The sequence below is a fragment of the Nannobrachium achirus genome (genome assembly GCF_963921795.1).
Source record: "Nannobrachium achirus genome assembly, chromosome: 10".
Lineage (NCBI taxonomy): Eukaryota > Metazoa > Chordata > Actinopteri > Myctophiformes > Myctophidae > Nannobrachium > Nannobrachium achirus.
The window spans coordinates 18521178-18545068 of NC_137819.1; the positions used below are offsets into that span (position 1 = coordinate 18521178).

At 41.4% G+C, this 23891-nt stretch overlaps 2 protein-coding genes and 1 pseudogene across 3 annotated transcripts in view; 2 read left to right on the forward strand and 1 right to left on the reverse strand.

The window, feature by feature from the left end:
• The window catches only part of LOC308292879 (GTPase IMAP family member 8-like), a gene marked incomplete at both ends in the record, with an annotated part of 407153 nt that overhangs the window by 351404 nt on the left and 31858 nt on the right, over nucleotides 1-23891 (forward strand). The gene's annotated exons all lie outside the window — the stretch shown is intronic.
• LOC308292303 (uncharacterized protein) overlaps nucleotides 1-23891 on the reverse strand; it is a gene marked incomplete at both ends in the record, with an annotated part of 35805 nt that overhangs the window by 3678 nt on the left and 8236 nt on the right. The gene's annotated exons all lie outside the window — the stretch shown is intronic.
• Nucleotides 864-23525, forward strand: LOC308292304 (globoside alpha-1,3-N-acetylgalactosaminyltransferase 1-like; annotated as a pseudogene). Its single transcript has 4 exons — nucleotides 864-1011; nucleotides 11837-12075; nucleotides 21976-22802; nucleotides 23328-23525. The product of its transcript is annotated as a globoside alpha-1,3-N-acetylgalactosaminyltransferase 1-like (transcript).

Here is a 23891-nt window from a genome sequence, read left to right on the forward strand (position 1 = left end):
AAAGCTAGTAGCATAACAAAGGTTAATATACAGGTCTGCAATATTTGGCAACCATTGCCCAGCATTGCATACTAAACAGTGCACTGTGTTCACGCATGTGTGCGTGTTATCAATGTTCAATGTCCACACAAGTATTGTAGAAATAGATTCTGCAAGAACCATTTCCTGGTCCTTTATGGTTGAAAAATATGAAATGTGATGGAAAGGATTGAGGTGGGGGTTAATGCAATGAGACAACTAGAGTTTATTCTGTAGGTTTGGGTTCTGGGATGAAATGATGACTTATACAGTTACTGTATAAGTATTACAGTATATACTGTACTTAGTTGTGTTCCGGTGCTGTGCACCACATTGTCAGCTTGTAGCTCTGGGGGACAGGCCTCCATTCCGAAACACCTGGGACCCAAACTAGTGAAAATAGCAAGCTCATACGTTGAGAGCTTGTAGATGGTATATTTTCACGTATTATTAATTATTATTATTTTGTATTTATGGCATGTATTAAATGTGTTTGTTTGTTTTAAAATGGATGAAAGTGTAATATATCTCTTTTTTAAATGTAGGAAAATAGAATTGTTCCGTGGCCCTTGGAGGATGTGACATCAGGAAGACAGAGACTGTCTGAAGAAGAGACTCCACCAAAACACCCAACTCAGAGATCTGAGACACTCTGTTGGCATCCAAAAACGTGAGATCATTTTAACCTTGTGTTCATTGTTCATTAGGATAGTTGTTGTTTTCAGAAGAATGAAGAGATATTTAACATATTTTGTTGTGTAATTTTTCTAATCAACTGCACTCAAATCCAGCCACTAATATCTTGCTCTTCTGAACGGCTTACAGGAAAAACACGGAGTCTTAAGATGAACAACACACTTGAAATTGTCACCAACTCCTCCATCCCCCTCATCGACCCCTATCTGCCAGTGCGAATTGCTATCAACTGGATCTACCTCATCCTGGTTTTCCCCCTCAACAGCTACGTTGTGTGGCTGATCCTGAGTGGAGCTGGTGGGACGATAGCCTCCGAGTTCTTTCATCTCAACCTGACTGCATCTCTGATCATCTTTTCCCTGACTGCTGTCTTCTTCTTTGCATGGCACTTCACAGGCATCGCAATTTTTGCAGAGATTTGTACATTAGCATTTTTTGTTTTCTTCTTATCTGTTCCATGGTTGCATTGTTGCATCTGTGTGGAGCGTTACATAGCGGTGGTTCACCCTGTGGTATTTCTCAAATACAAAGCTCTTTGGTACAGGGTGGCCTGTTGCTGCTTTGTCTGGCTGATGGTGCTTGCATTCAGCTCGCTGTATTTTTGGTCACCAATAGTGTTGGTTTTAATCTTTGTGGGCTTTGACGTTGTGTGCATTTCTGTGGCGTCTTACTGCTGCCTCTCGGTCCTCAGAGCTCTGAAACAGCCTGGACCAGGAGAAGGACAGAGGGACAGTGGGAAGGGAAACAACATGAAGAGAAGGGCTTTTAAAATCATTCTGATCAGCTTGATAGTAATGGTACTGACTACAATAGGCTATGTTCCTTATGTTCTCACTACACTACTGGATTATGCCAGCCCTGTTTGTACTTACACCACATATACTATAGCCATGATAGCAACGTTCGTTCATCCTTTGCTGTACATCCATAAAGCTGTGAAACTGTCTCCTTACTCCAACTACGTGCCTACGCGTGCGTTTTGGCTCAGGGTTAAAGATAGGGTTAGTAACGGGGAGAGTCGGACGACCACAACGACGGAGTAATGCATGTCGGAACAGCGGTGTACGCACCCGAACCAGGTGTGGTTCCAGAGGCTTTGAAAGCAGGATAGATCTCTTACCAGACCTGATTGTGAATCATGTTTTAACTGTGACAAACGTATTAACGTTTTTCAACTATTTATGTGATGTTGTTTATGTTTATTGATTTACTCATGTTAAAGAACTGTTATTTATTCACGAATCGTTGTTGCTCAGGCTAAATGCATGTACCTATTAATTATTGTAAACGTGTACAAAAGCTGACATTATCAGTCCTCAAACTCAACCTGACAGCTGCTGCTGATTTGACATCACTTTATGTGAAATGATTGGTAGAGAATATTGAACCATCAGATCATCTGTGTTCTATGTCTATTGATCTGGGGTCAATCAAATGGTTATAGTTTGCAGGTTGTTAACTTTAGACATGGGTTTGATATGGTTGAATTACTTTACATGTAGGCTAAGGGTTGAGTGCACTAGAATAGCCATGCTCTGACACCAGTTAATAGCATTTCCTTTATCAATACTGTACAGCGGATCCAAAGGTAAAACAAAATAAGCTGTAATTCATACATTTGTATTATTCATTTATTGTGATGGAACATGAAGCAATGGTGGACAATAAAAACTCTATGAACATTATGTTACTGTGTATTGTCTGGGGTGTTTCTTATGCTTTGAGTAATGTTTATTTAAATTGTCCTTGAGTTTTCACCCAAGTTATTTTTGTTTAATTGTAACGCATCTTTGGAATGTTTAGGTTACTTTTATACAATATGGGTTATACAGTATATGGAAATATTTATATGGGAGGATTTGGAAGTAGATTGCTAATTGGGCTGTGTCCTGTGGTAGGATCCACTCCCTACTTAAAGGGAGCCTGCAGGGACAGACAGGACGTTAGAGATGGGCAGTAACACAGTTAACATCCCTGAGGGAAAGGTGTATCCTGAAGAGAGCTTTTATCCTGTTGGGAATTGTTTGCCTATTTATTTATTTACCACACTGCTCTATTTTTGAACGGTATGTTTTGTGACCTGAATCACTTTAAAACTGCAGAAGATTGTTTGGGAGAAATAAAAAACACTAAAAGACCATCTTGGACTGTTCTTGAGGCCATGGCTGCTCGGGCAACTTTACTAATAATACACTGCATAATCATCTTTCTACTATAATAGACAGGCCAGCTCCTGGTGTTGTTTAAGCATGTCATTGATAGACTCTCACACCACTGCTTCTACAGATTCCCCCTTTCACACATACATCGCTGCATTTCCCCCCTACATTCCTAGCTGCTTTCCCTGAACGTATTGTACTTGCACGATGTACAATTAAACAAAACAATAATTTAATGCTATGACGCGAATTACATCATAGTACGTCCATTATAAACCTTCCGGCCGAAACACAGACTTACAAATAGTTCCACGCTGCAGTGTACTTACGAGTGTAGTAGGCCTACTGTGTCCCCTGGTGGCAGGAACAGTGTAGTGCAGACATTACGACACACACACACACACACACACACACGCACACAAAATACATGAAGAAACAGTGCTTTTGGTGGGCAACATGGCTTGGAGCAGTTGTGCGTGTGTGCATGTGAGCACGCGAAGCGTGCGATTTCTAGTAGTTATAATGAGTAATTCGTTCTCATAATGGTTAATGAACATAATGGTTAATGAACACTTTACAATGCATTTCCATAATGACTTATCAAAGTTAATAAACTAATAAGGTATTACAGTATAACTATTATAAGCTGATTATAATGCATTATGAACATTAAGTACATTCTTACTTATAATTACAGTACATGTGAATCTATCTTCCTCTTGATCTGTCTACCACCCTCTCTCAATTCAGTTTAATAAAATGTTGCTTTATTTGCATGAAATTAAACAAACTTACAATTGAAATAATTCAAAATATGACAAATAGTTACTAATGCAGGTATCCACATCATATCACAAATATGGTTTAATAAACTATCATTCTGTATTAATGATTTTGTATTCAATTCCATTGAAAGGGCTTTATTGGTATGAAAGTTTTCAAGTAATATTGCCAAAGCATCGTAATCATGACACGCCCGGTAGTAAAGAAGTATGAATACATGTGATAGTGAATTACAAACATTAATCATTGTGAACTCCCCTTAAAACAGGAGAAGATTTGTGTTTGAAGAGTGGAGGTTTCGAGTGCCTGGTTTTGGATTGAGCAGTTCTTTGAGGTAGGGTGTAATGTGATAGTATTTACGCACCCTCATCAGGATCCTAGCAGCGCTGTTTTGAATGTACTGGAGCCTTTGGAGGCTCTTGTTAGGGATCCCGATGAGGAGTGCGTTGCAGTAATCCTGGTGGAGACAAAGTCGTGGACGAGTTTCTCAGCATCAGGCAGGGTGAGTGTGGAACGGAGTTTGGAGATGTTCCTGAGGTGGAAAAAGGAGGTCGTTCACAGATGTTTAATGTGCACCTCTACGTTGAGCTGCGGGTCCATTTTCACACCCAGGTTGGTAACTGAGGATGAGAGGGGAATAGTTAGACGTGTCCAAGGGGAAGCATATGGGTGGGTGACGTGACGTAACGTTTTCGCTGTCCTCGGTGTCAAACATGTATAAATAAAAAATATATTTGTCAAAAACCTTCTGAATATTGTGCAGGACATTAAGCTTTATGTGAACTTACTCAAGATTAAAACATTTCATTCCTCATTTCTTCAGAATCTTCAACCAAACATGGCAAAACTCATATGGTGTGACTGTCCTGACCTTGTTTCTCAAAGTGGGAACTTGAATAAAACTAAGAAAAAGAATTGCTAAAAATCATTTGAAAATGAATTTAGGCTAAAAAAAATGTCTATTTTGAGCCTATATCTTTTCAAAGTCAAAGCATAATGTTTTCAGTCATTTCTGATCAAAAACATTTTGTCCCCCAACCCAAAATCATTTGGTGTGACACTAGTTTGGAAAAATTAAACAGGCAATTATTTGGACACCTATTGGCTAGAGAGGTCCTTCTTCTGTAAGGCTATTCAGCACTCCCAGCACAACTGCAAGACAGGTGTCTGAGGTGAGTTATGATTTTAACATTTTCATGAAATGCCATCTTGTTGAAACGTTGACAAACTCACCATTCTGGATGTCTTTTGGTGTGACACCTTTTCTTTAAAAAAAGCTTAAGTTATTTGAAGTTTTGGTCATATTTCCATGTAGATCTAGGCTGCTTTGTTATAGCTAGCATGCTGTTAGCATGCTAATGTGTACATAGTAGCCTCAAGGTAAACCTAAATGGAGAAAACAGTAATATGGTGTGACACTTAATCATATGGTGTGACATGTCTGCTTGTCACACCATATGACTTGACTGTCACACCATATGATTTATACTGTATTTAACTACAGATATAACAACAAATAACAAAGTTCCATGTTTCTTTTGTACATTTAAACATTTGTTTTAAACATTTTTACATAAAATGTAATTTAGCTTCATTCAGTGATACTTCAAATTCATCAGACAGAGCAGAAACCCCTTCACAGAAACCTTAACATATTGTTTCAATCTAAACAATATTTTCTCTTTGTCTTAAACTATACATTCCATTTTCTTTTGTCAGCTGGAAAATGACAAGTGCTGAGAGAACGAGAAAGTACAGGGAGAAACTAAACAATGACCCAGCAAGGAGAGAGGAGCCAAAGGGGCGAGACTGCATTTTCTACAAAGAGCAGGAGGTTTTCTGTGGCATAGCAGAACCGCAACAAGGCAGCCGGTTTGCTACCCTCACCAAATACGACTGGCTGATGTACAATACAGTCTAAATGTATAATCTAATCTGATCTAATACTTTTGTACTTTCACTCACTGGACTGGACAGTGGACAGTGTTAAGGTAGGACCCGAGACAAAACTAGCGAAAATAGCTGATCTACAAGCTCTCAACACGTTGTGCTGCGAGAGCTTGTAGATCAGCTATTTTCGGAGTTGCGCAACCCAGCACTCTTTAGCTAGTGGAGATGTGGTGTAATGTCATGATTCCTAATTACATTTGTTCAACACAAAATGCTGTGTTCAAGTTCAGGAGACTTCGGAAAAAAGCAATTTACCTGAATGCTGAGTTCTGTTTCCACTAATTGGTGTTAATAAAATGTTGCCTTCAATGCCTTGGCTCCAAGTGTGGCTATGCGCCTTATTGTCCCTTTAGGATCCTTCTGCCGTGGGCCGGCAGAAGACTTAGGTGTGCGTAGCATTCCTGTGCACATCCTCATCATCCATCTACTACTACAATTCTTTCTTATCCCATGTTAAAGCCCTACAATAATATCCTGTTCAGAAATATTAAGGCCATGTTATCCTGGGTAATTGTTTAATCAATCAGTAAAGTTCAGTACTCACTAATAGGTAGGTTAAAACACAGTTTGCTTTGACACATGAAGATATGATCATACGGTGTGACACTAAATCATTTGGTGTGACATTCCAAATAGTGAGAAATCATACTTTTATTAATGATTAAACCCAAAAAATGTTTATGGATTACATAGAGAATATTATCAGGAAGAGTCACAAATATTTGTGTAATTTTAGAGAAAGTTTTGACAGAATACATTTAAAATATGTTGTAAGATCATGAACATGGGCCTCACACAGAGTGTCGATTATGAAAAAAATATACAGATATAATTAATTTTCAAAAAACTATAGTGGATCACTGGTTAGTTATGATAAAGGACTTTGATAAAGTGAGTAACTTAAGAAAGATGTACTCCATTTTCATTTTATGAACAATTACTTTCATGTCACACCATATGACGATTTTAGGCACAAGTACAACAAACTGCTGAATAAAGTCTGATTCCAATAAAATATCTAAAAACAAAATGTATTTCCATAAGGTTGAGAGTGAGTAGAACAAAAGTAAATAACTTTTATGCCTGCAATTTAAAGTTTTTTTAAAAACACATTTTTTGGGGCGTCACGTCACTGACCCATATATAGAGTGAACAGGGTGGGGCCGAGTACGGATCCTTGGGGGACACCGCAGATGACATGGCATGTCTGGGATTTTTTTCCTCCTTAAACGTACTCGGTTCTGTCGGAGAGGTATGATTGAAACCAGTTTAATGAGGAGGCAGAAAGTCTGATGGAATGAAGGCGGTTTAGGAGGATGACATGGTGAACTGTATACAATTCTGCAGTCAAGTCAAGGAGGATGAGAAGTGATGGGGAGCCTTTGTCAGCTGCCATCAGCATGTACCGTATTTTCCGGACTATAAGGCGCACCGGACTATAAGGCGCACTGTCAATGATTGGTCTATTTTCGAACTGTTTTCATATATAAGGCGCACCGGACTATAAGGCGCACATAATAGACGCTACCGTTGCGTAATGCATCCAACAGATGGAGCTGTGCTGAAGGGAATGTCAATGTCAATGAATGATCCATATATAAGGCGCACTGGACTATAAGGCGCACTGTAGTTTTTTTTAGAAAATTAAAGGCTTTTAAGTGCGCCTTATAGTCCGGAAAATACGGTAATTTAACTCATGCGCGTATTGCGGTGACACGTTTCCTAGTTTCTTCTTCTCTGAGCTGTCTTTTTGTTTTTGTTTTTTTTTCGCACTGATTTTTTACATTGCACTATTAGGTTGTGTTGGTAGTTTCTGAGTATTTTGCTTTGTTTAACAATGACAGTGAGATACTTGTTTGCACTAACTAGCATTGACTGCTATGGTCTCTTTTGTAAGACACTTTATGTATATATACTTATATATTATTCGCCCCCTCTATTGATGCACCTTCTCTTTATTGTCTCCACCAGCCGAAGGCATGGGGGAGAGTATGTTTTCCCCTCCGTCCGTCCGTCCCTGCGTGCGTCCGTCCGTCCGTCCGTGCGTCCTCGCAGTTTGTGAGCACCTAATCTCAGTTGCCGTTGGCCCGGTCGCTGCCAAAGTGAGCACACACATTCCCTGGATGCCAAACTAGAACCTCTGCCCCAAATTTTTCAAATGGGCCTTTTCTAGCGCCACCTAGTGGCCGATGTTCGCAAAACACATTTCTGTGCACTACTCTTACAGATTTTGTCCAAAAATCCTACAAATCGGTAGGCAGTATCTCGACAGTCATGTGATCAACACGGATCTGTCCGATTTTGCATATTCCAGCCTGATTGGCTAAGATTGGCTTCCAAAGTTTGTAGGATTGAGCCGTTTTGAACAAAATGCCTCTAATCCCAAACGCAAAGTGCAATTATCATGAAATCGCGCACACACGTTCCCACTAGGCCGAGGAAGAAATGACACTTAGATTTTTAAATCAGCCTCATGGTGGCGCTATAACAGGCCGATTTGTGGTTTTACCTATAACTCCACCGATTAGTTTCAAACTTTGTAAGCGCACTCCCTAGAGGCTAAGGATAAACCTTTGCCCTGCATTTTTCACATCAGCCTTTTATAGCGCCACCTTTGGGCCGACTTATGTAAAACACATTTTTGGATATTACTCCTTGAGATTTTATCCAAAAATCACGCAAATCGGTACAAAGTATCTCTATAGTCATGTGATCAAGTCCGATCTGTCTGATATTTCATATTCCATCCTGATTGGCTAATATTAGCTTCAAAAGTTTGCAGGATTGCTCCGTTTTTGAACGCAGCTTGCGATTACCGTGAAATTTGCCACACATATTCCCACTAGGTCAAGGAACAAATGCTACCATTTTCACATTGGCCTGTTATAGCGCCACCAGCAGGTAGACTTTAGCCAAAAAAAAAAATGGAACACAATGCTTCAAATCATGCATGCAGCGTCCGATTGCCATGAAAGATCTAAGGTGAAGAACATATGCCACCCTTTTTACATTGAAGCACTGCTTCTAGTTGGTACTGTACTGCTCTTGTTTTTTTTTCTTTTCTTTTTTTCCCCCTCTTATCTATCTTTTTTCTTACGTCTCTGTAACTTTGTAAATAACTGTATACTGCTGTGCTACAACTGGACAACTGAATTTCCCCCTTGGGATAATAAAGGTATCTATCTATTGCTTCCCTCTTTGTTACGTACCTACCGTATCTAGCCTCAAGGGAGGGGACAGAAGTCTTTGTGAACTATGTAGCTTCAAGGGAGCTGACAGAAGTTTTTGTCAGTCTTTATCACTATGCAGATGTTAAGATATGGCAGCCAAAAGGGAGGTGACAGAAACTCTGGCCCTGCCCTTCCTTATGCTGAAGGAGGGACCACTTTGAGCTATAAGAACCAATGTAATTTAATGTTCTGGGAACTTGACGGGTCTTTTCCGATTGCATTAACAGCTGCATTTACGTCTTGTTTCCTTGGTACCAATACATCTTGCTTGTTCCTCTAAACAACTCTGAACTGTCTTTATTGTCCAAATCGCCTTGATGCACACTCAGATTCTGCATTAACAACCCACAAATGGGCCCTGACCCACTGTTTGGGAAACAGTGACTTGGAGGATGTGACATCAGGAAGACAGAGACCGCCTGAAGAAGAGACTTCCCTGAAACACCCAACTCAGAGATCTGAGACACTCTGCTGGCATCCAAAACGTGAGATCACTTTAACCTTGTATTCATTGTTCATTATTAGCTTAGTAAGTGAAACGGCACGTCTGGATGTCTGGACGTCTGGACATGTGCACTTTTTTATGGTCTATTAGTTTGCCGCTCTGACATCATGCTCTGAGCCTTTGACATCACTGGAATGTCAGGGGAACCACTCTAACAGAATGGGTTTGCCATAAATCATAAATCATTTCCAATATCTTTCTTCACAAATGTGTTCATAAAGGTGTCTACTATCACCTCTGAACTTTCTCAATCGCAACTCCCTCTGGAAACGTTGTGGGAGCCAATCAAAGTTGGGGGTATCGGGATACCCTGAGCCTGGGATTAAAGGGGTAAAAATAAAAAATGGCCAATATGAGCGTATGAGGTGTGTAATTAGGGTGTTTCTGGGCTGCTGAATCCATTCCAAACATTAGTTTTCAGTTAAAATGACTCCTTGGCCATAAAATAGGCCTAATTGGCTAAGGCTTAGCCAATCATGTCATTCGAGTCACCTGTGTCCTGTTAGTCCCTATGTTTTAAACCCTGTGTTTGAGTGTTCCTTGTCAGATTGTATCATGTTATCCTGTGTGTCATGATGTGCGCTTACCCGCATGATCTTGAATAGTTTTCATGAATTCAAACCCTACTCCAACCATTTTTTTTATTGCAAATATTATATGTCTCATGGACATACACAAGTAAGCGTGGCCTATTTTATGGCCAAGAAGTCATTTTTACTGATAACTAATGGTTGGAATGGATTCAGCAGCCCCAAAATACCCTAATTCCACACCTCATACGCTCATATTGACAATATTTAAAAAGTTCCCCCTTTAATCCCAGGCTCTCGGGATACCCCCAACTTTGATTGGCTCCCACAAAGTTTCCAGAGGGATTGAGAAAGTTCAGAGGTGATAGTAGACACCTTTATGAACACATTTGTGGAGAAAGATATTGGAAATGATTTAGTTCCCAGATTGGTCCAGCATGAGGCTAACTTTCCCTTACTAAATATATGGAGTTCCCTGATGTCATCAATATTAAGCCCATATCTAACACCTTGTCTGCCAAACCACAACCTCCGCCCCTGATTTCTCACATGTCCCTCTTCTAGTGCCACCATGAGGTTGCTTATCTCCCAATTAGGGAGTCTTACTGATTATTTACATCTGTCTGTTAATGTGGCCTCCTTGTTTGTTCATGGTTATGCTTTGTAAAACATCCTTTAAACACCTATAAATCATTAGTAGAGGTTATCAAGAGCCCTAATGTAAAGTGAAGACTATTCATTATTTACAACTGTCTGTTAATGTGGCCTCCATGTTTGTTCATGTTTAGCAGTTTGGCAAGTTTGGCATTGATTGGGGAAACGGTGCCGGAGATAAGAGTAGGGCCAAAAGTGTGACGTGACGTGACATGATGTGACGTGACATGCCGGACAGACTGACAGAGGGAATGACAGACAACCGGTAGAGGTTTTCATAGTAACTTGCAACCTGATGGTCGCAATAAATAGTCTTCACTTTACATAAGGGCTCTTGTTAACATCTACAAAGCGTATATTAAACATGGACGTCACCTTAACAGACATTTGTAAATGCATTCCTACACATTACATGTGATTTTTAGCATTAGTGATAAATGATTTAGTAAACATTTACGAATGTATATAAATGGTTTATTCATGATTAGTAAAGTAGAGCTCGTCTTTGGGCTCTGACGCGGGCTCGTTTCCAACCGGCAAAACCTCTGACGGATGTCTGTTAAGACTCTTCAATGCCTAGCCCGTTCTATCCTTTGGGTATATTGCTCTAATATCTCTATCGAGAGTGCTGTGCTTATGCGCTTTGCCTAGCTCAGGGCTTCTTCCTGTGTTCAACTGTAGTCTCTGGAATCTGACCCCGATCTAGGTGAGAAGCCGGTTTATATGCGTTTCTCTGATGTCATATTGATGACATCACTCTGACACGTATGCCGTTCATTCCTGGTTGCCATTGACTCCGGCCTAACAAATGGCTACTGTCTATGACGGTAGTCCCATATGACATGATGGAATGGACTATCTCCATATATAGTGTTCTCCACATCTCCATGTTAGGCCAAACAGGTTTGCTCCATATCTCCATGTATAGGTCTAAATGCCCAACGTTGAGCTTGGCAACGAAACGTTCTTAACAATTAGTTTACTACTTACTAATGACATGTAAATGATGTTTAAAACAGTTATAAATGTTTAGGTAAACATTTACAAATGTCAATAAGTTTGTTCCTGTTTATTACTCATCTACAAACTGCTTATAAATGATTTATAACAGGTCATTATTGTAAAGTGCTACCCAAATTTGTTAAGAATACTATGCCTAACCCTAACCCTAACCCTAACCCTAACCCTAACCTCAGTAACCCTAACTAAATTCGGACTAATTAACCTTCGGACTTACAGTATGGGCAGTCCCCCTATTCAACTGCACTCAAATCCAGCCATTAATATCTTGCTCTTCTGAACGGCTTACAGGACAAACACAGAGTCTTAAGATGAACGACACACTGGAAATGGTCACCAACTCCTCAATCCCCTTCATCGACCCCTATCTGCCAGTGCGAATTGCTATCAACTGGATCTACCTCATCCTGGTTTTCCCCCTCAACAGCTACGTTGTGTGGCTGATCCTGAGTGGAGCTGGTGGGACGATAGCCTCAGAGTTCTTCCATCTCAACCTGACTGCATCTCTGATCATCTTTGCCCTGACCGCTGTCTTCTTCTTTGCATGGCTCTTCACAAGCATCGCAATTTTTGCAGAGATTTGTACATTAGCATTTTTTATTTTCTTCTTATCTGTTCCATGGTTCCATTGTTGTATCTGTGTGGAGCGTTACATAGCGGTGGTTCACCCTGTGGTATTTCTCAGATACAAAGCTCTCTGGTACAGGGTGGCCTGTTGCTGCGTTGTCTGGCTGATGGTGCTTGCATTCAGCTCGCTGTATTTTTGGTCACCAATAGTGTTGGTTTTTATCTTTGTGGCCTTTGACGTTGGGTGCATTTCTGTGGCGTCTTACTGCTGCCTCTCGGTCCTCAGAGCTCTGAAACAGCCTACACCAGGAGAAGGACAGAGGGACAGTGGGAAGGGAAACAGCATGAAGAGAAGGGCTTTTAGAATCATTCTGATCAGCTTGATAGTAATGGTACTGACTACAATAGGCTATGTTCCTTATGTTCTCACTACACTACTGGATTATGCCAGCCCCGTTTGTACTTACATCACATATATAATATCCATGATAGCAACGTTCGTTCATCCTTTGCTGTACATCCATAAACAGGCATGCAAACGTGTAGCTTTTCGGCGAAAATCGCCGTTTTGAATCCAAATTGGTCATTTGTGTGAATCGTGCAGATTCGTTAAAAAAATGTTTAGGGGGTGGGGGGGTGTCGTGTCGTCAGAGCAGCAGTGAGAAGAGGAGCGTTTATTTCTTATTCTCGGCGCCGTCCGTTTTGTCAGTACGATGGTGTTGAAGGTGGATGGGGAAGTGGGTCGTTTTATTTTTTAACAAATCAAGCGCTCCCTGAGTCCCTTCTCTTCCATGTGACGTCGTCGTCAGCTGGCAGCGCTCAAAGTCAACACTGACTGCACTCACTCAGTGCGCTGCGAGCCACAGACACAGAGGAGAGCAGAGCGGTCTCAAAGCTTGCAAAGTTGCCGTAGTTGTGGTGTGACTGTGGACTGTTGGCTGTTTGATTCGCTTGCATCGCGGTCGTGCGCTATTCTGCATCGATGTGTGATGCGATATTATCGGTTATAGCCTTGTTGATTTTACGATGATTCGCTAGCTTAGCCACATGCTAACGTTAAAGAGTCGCCGTGACTTCTTCCTACAGAAGGAGGCTGAGACATGTCACAAAAAGTCTGGTCTCAACTTAAGAACGGACTAACTGAGCTCGAGTTACAAGTGAAAAGGATCGACCTTTTCTTTGACGATGATGGCTAGCTAGATTGCAGTCAGCCAGGAGAATCCACTAAATGAATCATCTGTGATTTACAACTGTTTCCCAAACACTGGGTCGGGACCCATGTGTGGGTCATGGACACATTTTTATGGGTCCCTTCATTTTTGGTTTCCTACATTTCGCTTTTAATTATTTCAAAACATTTTCAAAAAACATTCCCTCCCCAAAAAAGCTAAACATTTCATGATAAAAAAAATAAAAAAAAAAGTAAATTACTTTTCTAATTTCATGAATAAATAAAATACAAAATGATCTAAGAAATGATCTTAGAAAACAAATAGGCCTATTTAAGAAGTAGTTAAAATAGCCGATCTACAAGCTCACAGTGCACATTGTCACTATGCCTGTTTATTAAAGACAAGTCCCTAAATATTAGGATATTCCTATAACTACCGGTATATCTGTAGGCTATATTATTGTAGATTTAATTTTCTTTATTATATCTAGAACAATTGGTGGTAGGCAACAAGTCCAATGTTGCTGCATATGTATGATATGTATGAGTAAGTCACTGTTTAACCGAGTTAGAAACGTGCAAATTCAGTAAAGAAAGGTCAAAAATTTCGCGCCGCGCTGTGCGCGGCGCACATTTTATCCCCATGAAAATGTGTCACCTTTTTCACCTTGGGGCTGTTTGCATGTCTGCATAAAGCTGTGAAACTGTCTCGTTACTCCAGCTACGTGCCTACGTGTGTGTTTTGGGTCAGGGTTAAAGATAGGGTTAGTAACGGGGAGAGTCAGACGACCACAGCGACGGAGTAATGCGTGTCGGAACAACGCTATACGCACCTGAAACTGCCTTGCTTCCAGAGACTTTGAAAGCAGGATACATCTCTTACCCTGTGATATCATGTTATAAAAAAACACAACGTTTCGGCCTCTCCGGCCTTCGTCAGGTGTATACTCTCTTAAATCTAATGTAAATATTCCAATGTGTCTAACTTATTTATGTATTTCAACCATCTGTGATGTTGTTTATGTTTATTGATTTACTCATGTTAAAGAATGTTAGTCATACACACACACCACTTCCTGTGAAATGATTGGTAGTACATATTGAACCATGAGATCATCTGTGTTCTATGTCCATTGATCAGGGGTCAATCAAACGGTTATAGTTTACAGGTTGTTAACTTTAGACAAGGGTTTGATGTGGTTGAATTACAAGGAAGCTGCAAAGGATATAGAGTCTGCACAACAAATGGTTGACCTTTTTGCATTTGGTGCCCACAATAACCTACCTGACCTGGCGGAGACCTGTGTTCCGAGGAGCACCTTTTCTATAACTAGTTCATACTCTGTTCATTCCACCACCATCCATTATCACACATTATTACATGTTCATATAACACAAAAACATGTCAGAAGAATATAGTTGCATTATAAAACATGACTCCACCATTGTAACAAACCATTTCTAATGAACTATTACCATAAATGTGCAGCGTATAAAGAAAACGCTTTCATTTCCTCATGTTCAAAATGATGATGATGACACAAAGCGATCAGTACCGTCTTCACAAACTGCCTTATTTGATTTCTAAAGAGGCTGTTGAGAACATTTGAGGAACTGTGGCAACATTGACTTCAGCTTCCTGCAGCTTGTGCTCGAGTCAAACAACATATAAGGTTCCTCTTTGCTATTGGCCATTATTGGTGACGAGCATTGAGTGGTCAGTCATGAATAGGGATGGAGCTCGTTCATTTGTATTGATAATGAGCACCTTTTCGATCCTGCTTATTGATCCAGGCTTTTATTGAGACCACTATTAACTAATAACCACTAAAAGGAAATATTGGACTATAAGTTGTCAGACGTTGACCACCACTCCTCTGCTGTCTTCTGCATCTGTTGACACATCCTGCTCTGCTGATGAGGATCTCAGGACTTTACAATGGGAAAGGAGGCTAAACATGTGATTAACTCAAACTACAATGACTTGCTGTCTCATTTAACTGTGGTCAAAGAAAATAAACTCATTAATCCCATCAACAATCAGCTTCCGTTCCTTTTGGGGTTGTTTTGTTTTTCTGTTGGGAAGGTTTGTTGTGAGGGACCAACTAGGAAATTCTAAAATGTTCTACTGTGCTTGCTGTGCGTATGGTTTGAACCACAATTATGACAGAATATAAATTTCTAAGTTTCAATGTAAGGGGAGCGAATATACCGCATAAGCGAACCAGCATTTTGGGGGTTTTGCGATCTAAATCAATTGACTTTGCATTTATACAAGAGTCTCATCTTTTAAAAGAGCATTCCAACCGATTGGCTAATAAACATTATCGTGTTTTAGCCTTTTCAGCTGCTTCTTCCAAAACCAAGGGAGTAGCCATATTGGCTAGACGTAACCTTAGGTTGGATTTTTTGGGTGATTGGTCTGACAGTGACGGGAGGATAGCTGTTGCTAAAATCCGCTTGGAGGGTAAAATGCTAGCACTAGTCTCTGTGTATGCTCCAAATGTTTTAGACAAAGAGTTTTACAAATTACTAACTAAAACCTTATTGGAACTGACGGATTTCAAAATCATTGTTGGTGCTGACTTCAATGCAACATGGCAACATAACCTAGATAGATCCACTGGGGTAGAAAGCAGAGAACAAGCACTAGCGTCTGCAGAACTACGTGCTTGGGCAAACTCAACTGGCTTACTCGACATCTGGCGTTTAATGAACCCAACGGTTAGAGATTTTTCTTTTCTGTCGGGTAGGCATGCTTCATTCTCTAGGATCGATTACGTTTTTGCTCCTGTTAGCTTGTTTCATAAAATTGCCAAGGTAGAGTTGCTCCCAATGTCACTCTCGGATCACAAGGCGGTGCTGTGTGTTGCTTCACTGAAACAGGTTATAGATAGAGCTCCTAGATGGCGGTTTAACACCACACTGCTGCGCGATGCGGCATTTGTAGCTCAGTTTCAAACTGGTTTGCGTGAATTTATAAATATCAATACAGGCTCAGTTGAGGATCCCAGAATTCTTTGGGATGCAATTAAAGGCTTTATCAGGAGTAATACAACCCTCTATGCGTCCACTCAGAGAAAATTAAGGTCAGCCAAACTGGTGGAATTGGAATCTCGGTTTTCTACTTTGGATAATTCTCTCCAAAATAGGGAGGGAGCTAGTTAAGAAAGAAATTAACTCCATTCTCAAGCGCCGCTCAGAATTTCAAATGAAACGCACAAGGCAAAACTACTATTTTAATAGTGCAAGACCCAGTCACTTACTGGCTTTACGTCTTAGATCCAATGAGCATTTTGCTGATATTGTTAGTGTCAAATCAACAACGGGAGCCATGGTTACAGAACCCAAAGAGGTCAATGCCACGTTTCGTGCTTTTTATGATGAGCTCTACACCTCCGAGGTCATTCACGATGATGCAGTATGCAATAATTTTTTATCCAACATACAGTTACCAACCCTTAGCGAGGCGGATGCGGAAGCCTTAGATAGACCGCTCCATCTGGCGGAATTACAGGAAGCTGTGCTCGCAATGCGTAGGGGCAAGTCGCCTGGTTTGGATGGGATACCCCCTGAACTTTATGCCATCTTTTGGGAAGATCTAGGTCAGCTGATGCTAGACATGTTTCGATATGCAATTGAAAGTGGCTCTTTCTCCAGGGATGTGAATGTAGCTATTATATCATTATTGTTGAAGAAGAACAAGGATCCCACAGATTGCGCAAGCTATAGACCGCTTTCACTTTTGAATTCTGATCTAAAAGTTTTTGCTAAGGTGCTTGCGCGTCGCTTGCAGGGTTTTATGACCACCTTAGTACACTGTGATCAGACAGGTTTCATAGGAACTAGACTAGCCTCTGATAATGCTAGACGACTATTGCATATCATCGATAGGGCTAAGGAGCTGAGGACCCCCGCCGCAGTGTTGTCGCTCGATGCGATGAAAGCATTTGATCGTCTGGAATGGTCTTACCTGTGGGCTGTACTAGATAAAATGGGATTTGGTGCTTCATTCATACATTTTGTTAAAGTACTTTATTCTAATCCGTCAGCGATGGTCCTAACCGGTAAGATCTGTTCGCCGCTATTCACGATTGGCAGATCTTCGAGGCAGGGTTGTCCCCTTAGTCCTCTCCTTTTCGCACTTTCACTCGAACCCTTGGCTCAGACAGTGCGTCAGTCTGCAGATATTACTCCTATTTCGATTAACAACACACAGCATCGCATTTCCCTATATGCTGACGATATTCTACTGTTCATTGAGAATGCACCACAGTCAATTACTCACGTCCTTCAAATCTTTGATCAGTTCAGTTCCATTTCCGGCTACAAAATTAATTGGACGAAGTCAGCCCTTCTACCTCTAAATGATCAGATGAGATCTGCTATCCTGCCGCCCATAATCCCAGTAGTAAGCCAATTCAAATATCTTGGCATAGATATTTTCCCCTCTCTTCAGGCTATTGTTAAGAACAACTATGGTGACACTCTAAATAAGATTTGTCTTGATTTAGATAGATGGTCATCTTTGCCCAACTCTCTCCAAGCTCGAGTTTCAATCATAAAGATGAATGTTCTTCCTAGGGTTAACTTTGTAATCTCTATGCTCCCTTTGCCACCACCGCCGCAATACTGGAATAAGCTTCACTCTTCGATATCTAAGTTTGTGTGGAAAGGGAAACGCCCTCGTCTTAAACTTTCTCTATTACAACGTGCTAGAGATGATGGCGGCCTTTCATTGCCCAACTTTAAATTTTATTATTGGGCCTTCACGCTCCGCCCCCTTTTAAATTGGTTTAACCCAGCAAGTAAGGTTTCTTGGAGAGAGCTTGAGGAGAGTTTAGTGCAGCCTGTTGAATTGAGAGATCTTATCTATTCAAACATAACTACACATCAATGCAAAGTTCGCTTTGGACCTATCATTTCTCATTTAGTGGCAGTATGGAGAGCAGCTGAAAAGATGTGTAAGATTGATTGTAAATGGAACTTATTTTCCCCAGTGTTCAATAATCAAAGACTTTTAATCGAGGATCGCCCCATTCGCTTTCCAAGGTGGAGGGCTAAGGGGATTCGTACATTAGGGGACTTATTTGATAGAAATGGTTTACGACCTTTTCGAGATTTGTGTGACATCTTCAATCTGCCTGGAAATACCCTTTTTTTCTACTTCCAACTGAGAACGTCCATGAGGACCTATGGGGTCCCATGGCAAGCTCCCCTTAGATTGCACCCCTTCCATGAGTTTATCTGTGATGGTAACAGAACAAGAGGTTTGGTTTCCACCCTCTATGGTTTTTTATTAGACTGTAGTTATGGGCCCCTATCTGTTTGGAGGAATGATGTACCAAATTTGGACCCTGACTTTTGTTGGGACACAGTATGGTCTAACATTAGGCTATCTTCTAGAAATCCAGACCATCAACAAATTCATTTAAATTTTGTTCATCGGACTTATTTAACTCCCCGCAGACTATGTGCTATGAGGATTTTGAATAATCCCAACTGCACTCTCTGCGCCTCAAATAGTATTGGTACCTTCCTTCACATGGTTTGGGAATGCCCAAATGTGTCGTCATTCTGGAATATGGTTGCCTCAAAACTTTCAACTATTTTTAGTATTAATATCATATCTTCTCCTTCTTTATTTTTATTAAATGACGTCTCACAGTTGCAACTAAACAATATACGCAAGCGCATCTTCTTTGCTGGATTAACGGCGGCGAAGAAGATGGTAGCTACGCGGTGGAAACCTCCTCATACGTTAACGTTTCGCCAGTGGGCCTTAACCTTTCTAGATATAGTATATTTAGAGCAGTCGATAGCAAGGTTACACGGAGCAAAAGAAGAAAACATTAATATATGGTCGGACATTGCAGATAAGCTTAAGGCTATGATTCAAGAAATCACTATATAGTGGTAACAGCCTAGCACAGGCATGCACTATTGTACATTCCGTGTTGGTCCGGGGAAAGGGGGTGGGTGGGTTTTCTTTTCCTTTTCTTGTTTTGTTATTGTTTGTGTTGTTTGTCTGTTAATTGCATTTTTCTTTTGATTAATGTTTTACTTTTTCTTGTTCTGTTCATATGTATGTCTTTAATTTCATGTTATGGAAAATAAAAATAATTGATAACAAAAAAACAATCAGCTTCCGACAGTCTAATCACTGTGTGTGTGTGTGTGTGTGTGTGTGTGTGTGTGTGTGTGTGTGTGTGTGTGTGTGTGTGTGTGTTGTGTGTGTGTGTGTGTGTGTGTGTGTGTGTGTGTGTGTGTGTGTGTGTGTGTGTGTGTGTGTGTGTGTGTGTGTGCATGTGTCTATGATTTTAGTTTTAATTCGTTTTGTAAACACACAATACAGTTCCAGCTACAGTAGTATTATTATTTTGTAAAGCTTTTTTATTTTTGCTTGAATTAAATCACTTATTTTTCCAATTTGTTTTGTTTTTAGTTAACTACAATAAAGCTGGTTCTGAATTCCACAACAACAATGCATTGTTCCGCAACAGCTCTGGTCAACTTCTCTTCAGTCCACCAACAGTTACTATTACACCACGTCCCTGGCTTTCTAATAAACAGGCACAATTTACCACAGTTCAAACCTGCTGACCTGTAACCTCGCCTTACCAGGCTTTCTGGGGGAAAGCCTGGTGTTCGTTCACAACAGGCCGTTTGGTTTCCGCCTAAAGCATGGAAACCACTAGAAGAAGCGGAGTCGCTTATTTGATTTGGTTCCACCCGTTTGTTTCCCCAATCCCTATTAAAATGTTCGAGTAGCCTAGTGTAGTCTTGCCAGTCGCTACAAACTAATTTTTCAAAAGCAAGGAGTTTATCAGGTAGGCCCTAGAAGTATGTCCTTGACCGCAGGGGAATTATTTTGGGTTAAAACTGAATCCGGTTTGATCTTTCCGGCCAAATTGTAGTCTTTGAGTACCACAACATGATACAACCCGACAGGATACAACCCCGAAAAGTGAAGTGATCCCAGACTAGCTGACCTCACTGAACCACTATACAGACTTCTCAGACAACAGCTACAAAACAGCAGCAGGTAAGGAATACGCTGTGTGGAGTGAATGTGGGGGAGTTGAGTGTTTTTCTTTGTCTTTTGTCCTCCTTGTTCTTGATTCTAACCTTGTATAGCACTTTGGTCGACCTTTAGGTCATTTTAAATGTGCTTTATAGATGAGGTTTGAGTTCAGTTGAAGTTTGAGTTGAGATTAGTGACCTGGGTAGTATGCGTTAGCAACGCAGGGATAAACAAATACATTCTTATTGGACCGTTCCAATGCAGTCCAATACAAATTGAGGAACATTATGTGGTACACAGTATATTATTTTAAAATAATTATCCACAGGGCATCCACACGAGTTGTATCCACGATAAATACATGTTTAAATCATGTGCTTATCCTAATCCTTGCAAGTTGTAGGCGATACCTTTATAGAAAAGCTAGTAGCATAACAATGGTTAATATACAGGTCTGCAATCTGTTCAGATGTGCTTTCATGTGTGTGTGTGTGTGTGTGTGTGTGTGTGTGTGTGTGTGTGTGTGTGTGTGTGTGTGCGTGCGTGCGTGCGTGCGTGCGTGCGTGTGTGTTTGTGTGTCAGCTTGTAGATCAGCACTGGCTCACATTTAGAAATTGTGGTTGATCATTTCCCCTCTTGACTCCCCTGAAAATCCTGTTTGCCTCTGATGACAGGCAAATGTAACATTGTATGTTAGCGTGCGTCTGTGCGCATTGCGCAAGCGTTTAATGTTGATTGATATGTTATGAGGTCCTGCACAGTTGAGCCCCATTTGTGCTAAATGAGATAAGTGGATGAATTACAAGCTATAGATCAGGACAAACTAGAAAAAGTCATGTCAAGTAGGATATTGCAGGCCAGCAATGTTGATGGTATATGACAAATTGGAGAAATCGTTCTTCTTCTTCTTCTAAAGGGGTTTCCGGCAGTGTTGACGCTATGCCCTCCACAGTTCAGGGTGGTATTGCACTCCTTAGAGTTCCTATATCCTCTGATAGAGGTCTGTGTTGCGGAGGAAAGCCAAAATGCTCCTCTCCACAGCGTGATGCTCCTTTCCCTGACTGAACAGTGTCCTATAATCCAAGGCAGAGATTCCAATAGCCTCCAGTTCTTCACGTAGCTGTGCTCTCTCTGCCCTATATTTCTCGCACTCAAAAAGGACATACTTGCACAGCCCATCTGGATGTTTCCCAACTGTTTTCAGGCAGCTGGCTAGCCCACAATGTCCAAACCTTAGCCGTGTCAGTTTGACAGTCTCTTCTGGCCGCTAAGCTCTCGAAATTAGCCATTTAAAGATGGCGGCCACCCATGCTGAAACATAATAAAACACATATCTAACTATTCATTTAGCAAATCTGTCCATCCATCTGCATGCTGTCATAGACATCATAGGACTTTCACATAACGAATAACTGATTAAGCATGTTTGAGCTCTCACAGCATATCTCCATAATATTCAGCACATAGATCCCCATATACAGTATGGGTAACTGGTCCGATATTCATCACTGGCCAGATGGCCAAAACATGGCGCGACCTCAAGGTTGCATGTCACCCTGAGGCGTCTTACTAGTATAATGTAGCAACAGTGTCATTTAACTTGGGTTGAGTTAACCGACAGCTGAGATACGAATAAATACATTATTGTGGTTATCTTTATCTTTGCAGATTCAACCTCTCGTTTGGAACCAACCAAGCAAGCTGCCCATACGTCCTGTATATGCTGGGGGGCCGAGGAAGATGAAGGTCTTTGGTGAGAAACGCTGCTGGCCCTTACTGCTGGCAACACTCGTTCTGGGGCTAGTTTCCGTTTACCTGTGGGTCATCATGGCTGAACAGGCGAGAGGGCCGTGCGGAATGCAGGTGGGCGACGGGACGGCCAGAAAGCAGGCGTCCACTCCAGCACTGAACAAGACTTTCAACCAACCCAACATTCTGACTGGTCGTTCTGATGTTGCCATGGTGACCCCGTGGTTAGCGCCTATTGTGTGGGAGACTTCGTTTGACCCCGTACTGTTAGACGCCACCTATGAACCCCGCGACATCACTGTCGCCATGACCGTCTTTGCCATCGGCAAATACACAAAGTTTTGCACGAATTACTAGAAACGGCCGAGCGTCACTTCTTTGTCGGTTTTCGAGTCCATTATTATGTGTTTACGGACCGTACGAACGAAGTGCCTTCTGTCAAGTTAGCCGCTGGACGTAAGCTGTTTGTCAGATCAGTGCCTGGGTCGAAACGCTGGCAAGAGATTACATCCAGCCGAATGCAACGTATCCAGGAATTAATAGAGACGGAGCTCTCTTGCAGCAACACTGACTACATCTTTTGTCTGGACGTCGACTCAAAGTTCCATGGTCGCTGGGGAACGGAGACCCTCGGGGAGCTGGTCGCCGCAGTGCACCCAGGGTACTATGCCACAGAGCGCACGCGGTTTCCTCATGAACGCAGGCCAGCTTCAACGGCATACATGGCCACAGACCAGTTGGCGTCAGTTCAGCAAAAGCTAGGGTATGGCAAAGAAGGGAGTCCTCATGGAAAAGAGGAGCATGTAGATCGGCTATTTTCACAATGTATGAAAAAATTAAGCGGTTTGTCAGTTTTTTACACATGTTTCTGCGGTTTCTTGGGCTGTAAATGGCAGCCCAGAATGGTTGATCAAGTGCAGCAAAACTTAGCATGTTAGTAAACGTGCCACAATTAACAATAATGCATTGCACCTGTGCAGCTGACCTTTGGAACCTGTGAATATACCATCTTGTCAAGATGGGGAGAATAAAAGTGTGGAGAATATAATTATAATACCTTGTTAAAGTGACCATTTTGTAAAATTTTGCATTTGTTTATTTGGACTTTTATTTTCCCCCTGGACCCAGGGTATGGCAGCTGCATACCCCTGCCATACCCAATTGACGCCCCTGCCACAGACGCAGGTGACTTCTATTACGCTGGGGCGTTAATTGCAGGGGAGCTGGCTTCGGTCCGTGATCTGGTGGCAACGTGCCGCCACAACTTTAAGCTTGATGCCCAGCGAGGAATAGAGGCGGTGTGGCAAGAAGAGTCTCACCTCAACAAATACCTCTCCATCCATAAGCCCACCAAGGTTTTGTCACCCGAGTATCAATGGCAGGACTTCAAACCCAGAGAACCCGAGATAAGAATCATCCGATTCTCTGGAGTCATTAAGAACTATGACAAGATACGACCGAGCGTCTGAAATAACTGGTCTAGAAGAGGCTTTGAAAGCAGGATAGATCTTTTACCGTGTGATATCATGTTATCAAAAACACAACGTTTCGGACTCTCTGGCCTTCGTCAGGTGTGTACTCTCTGTATGTAAATATTCCACTGTGTCAAACGTATGTATTTCAGCTATCTGTGATGTTGTTTATATTCATTGATTTACTCCTGTTAGTCGCACGCACGCACGCACGCACGCACGCACGCACGCACACACACACACACACACACACACACACACACACACACACACATATGTATGCATGAAACATTTTGGTTGCTCAGGCTAAATGTATGTGCCTATTAATTATTGTAAACAATAAATTGTAAAATGAAAGTATCC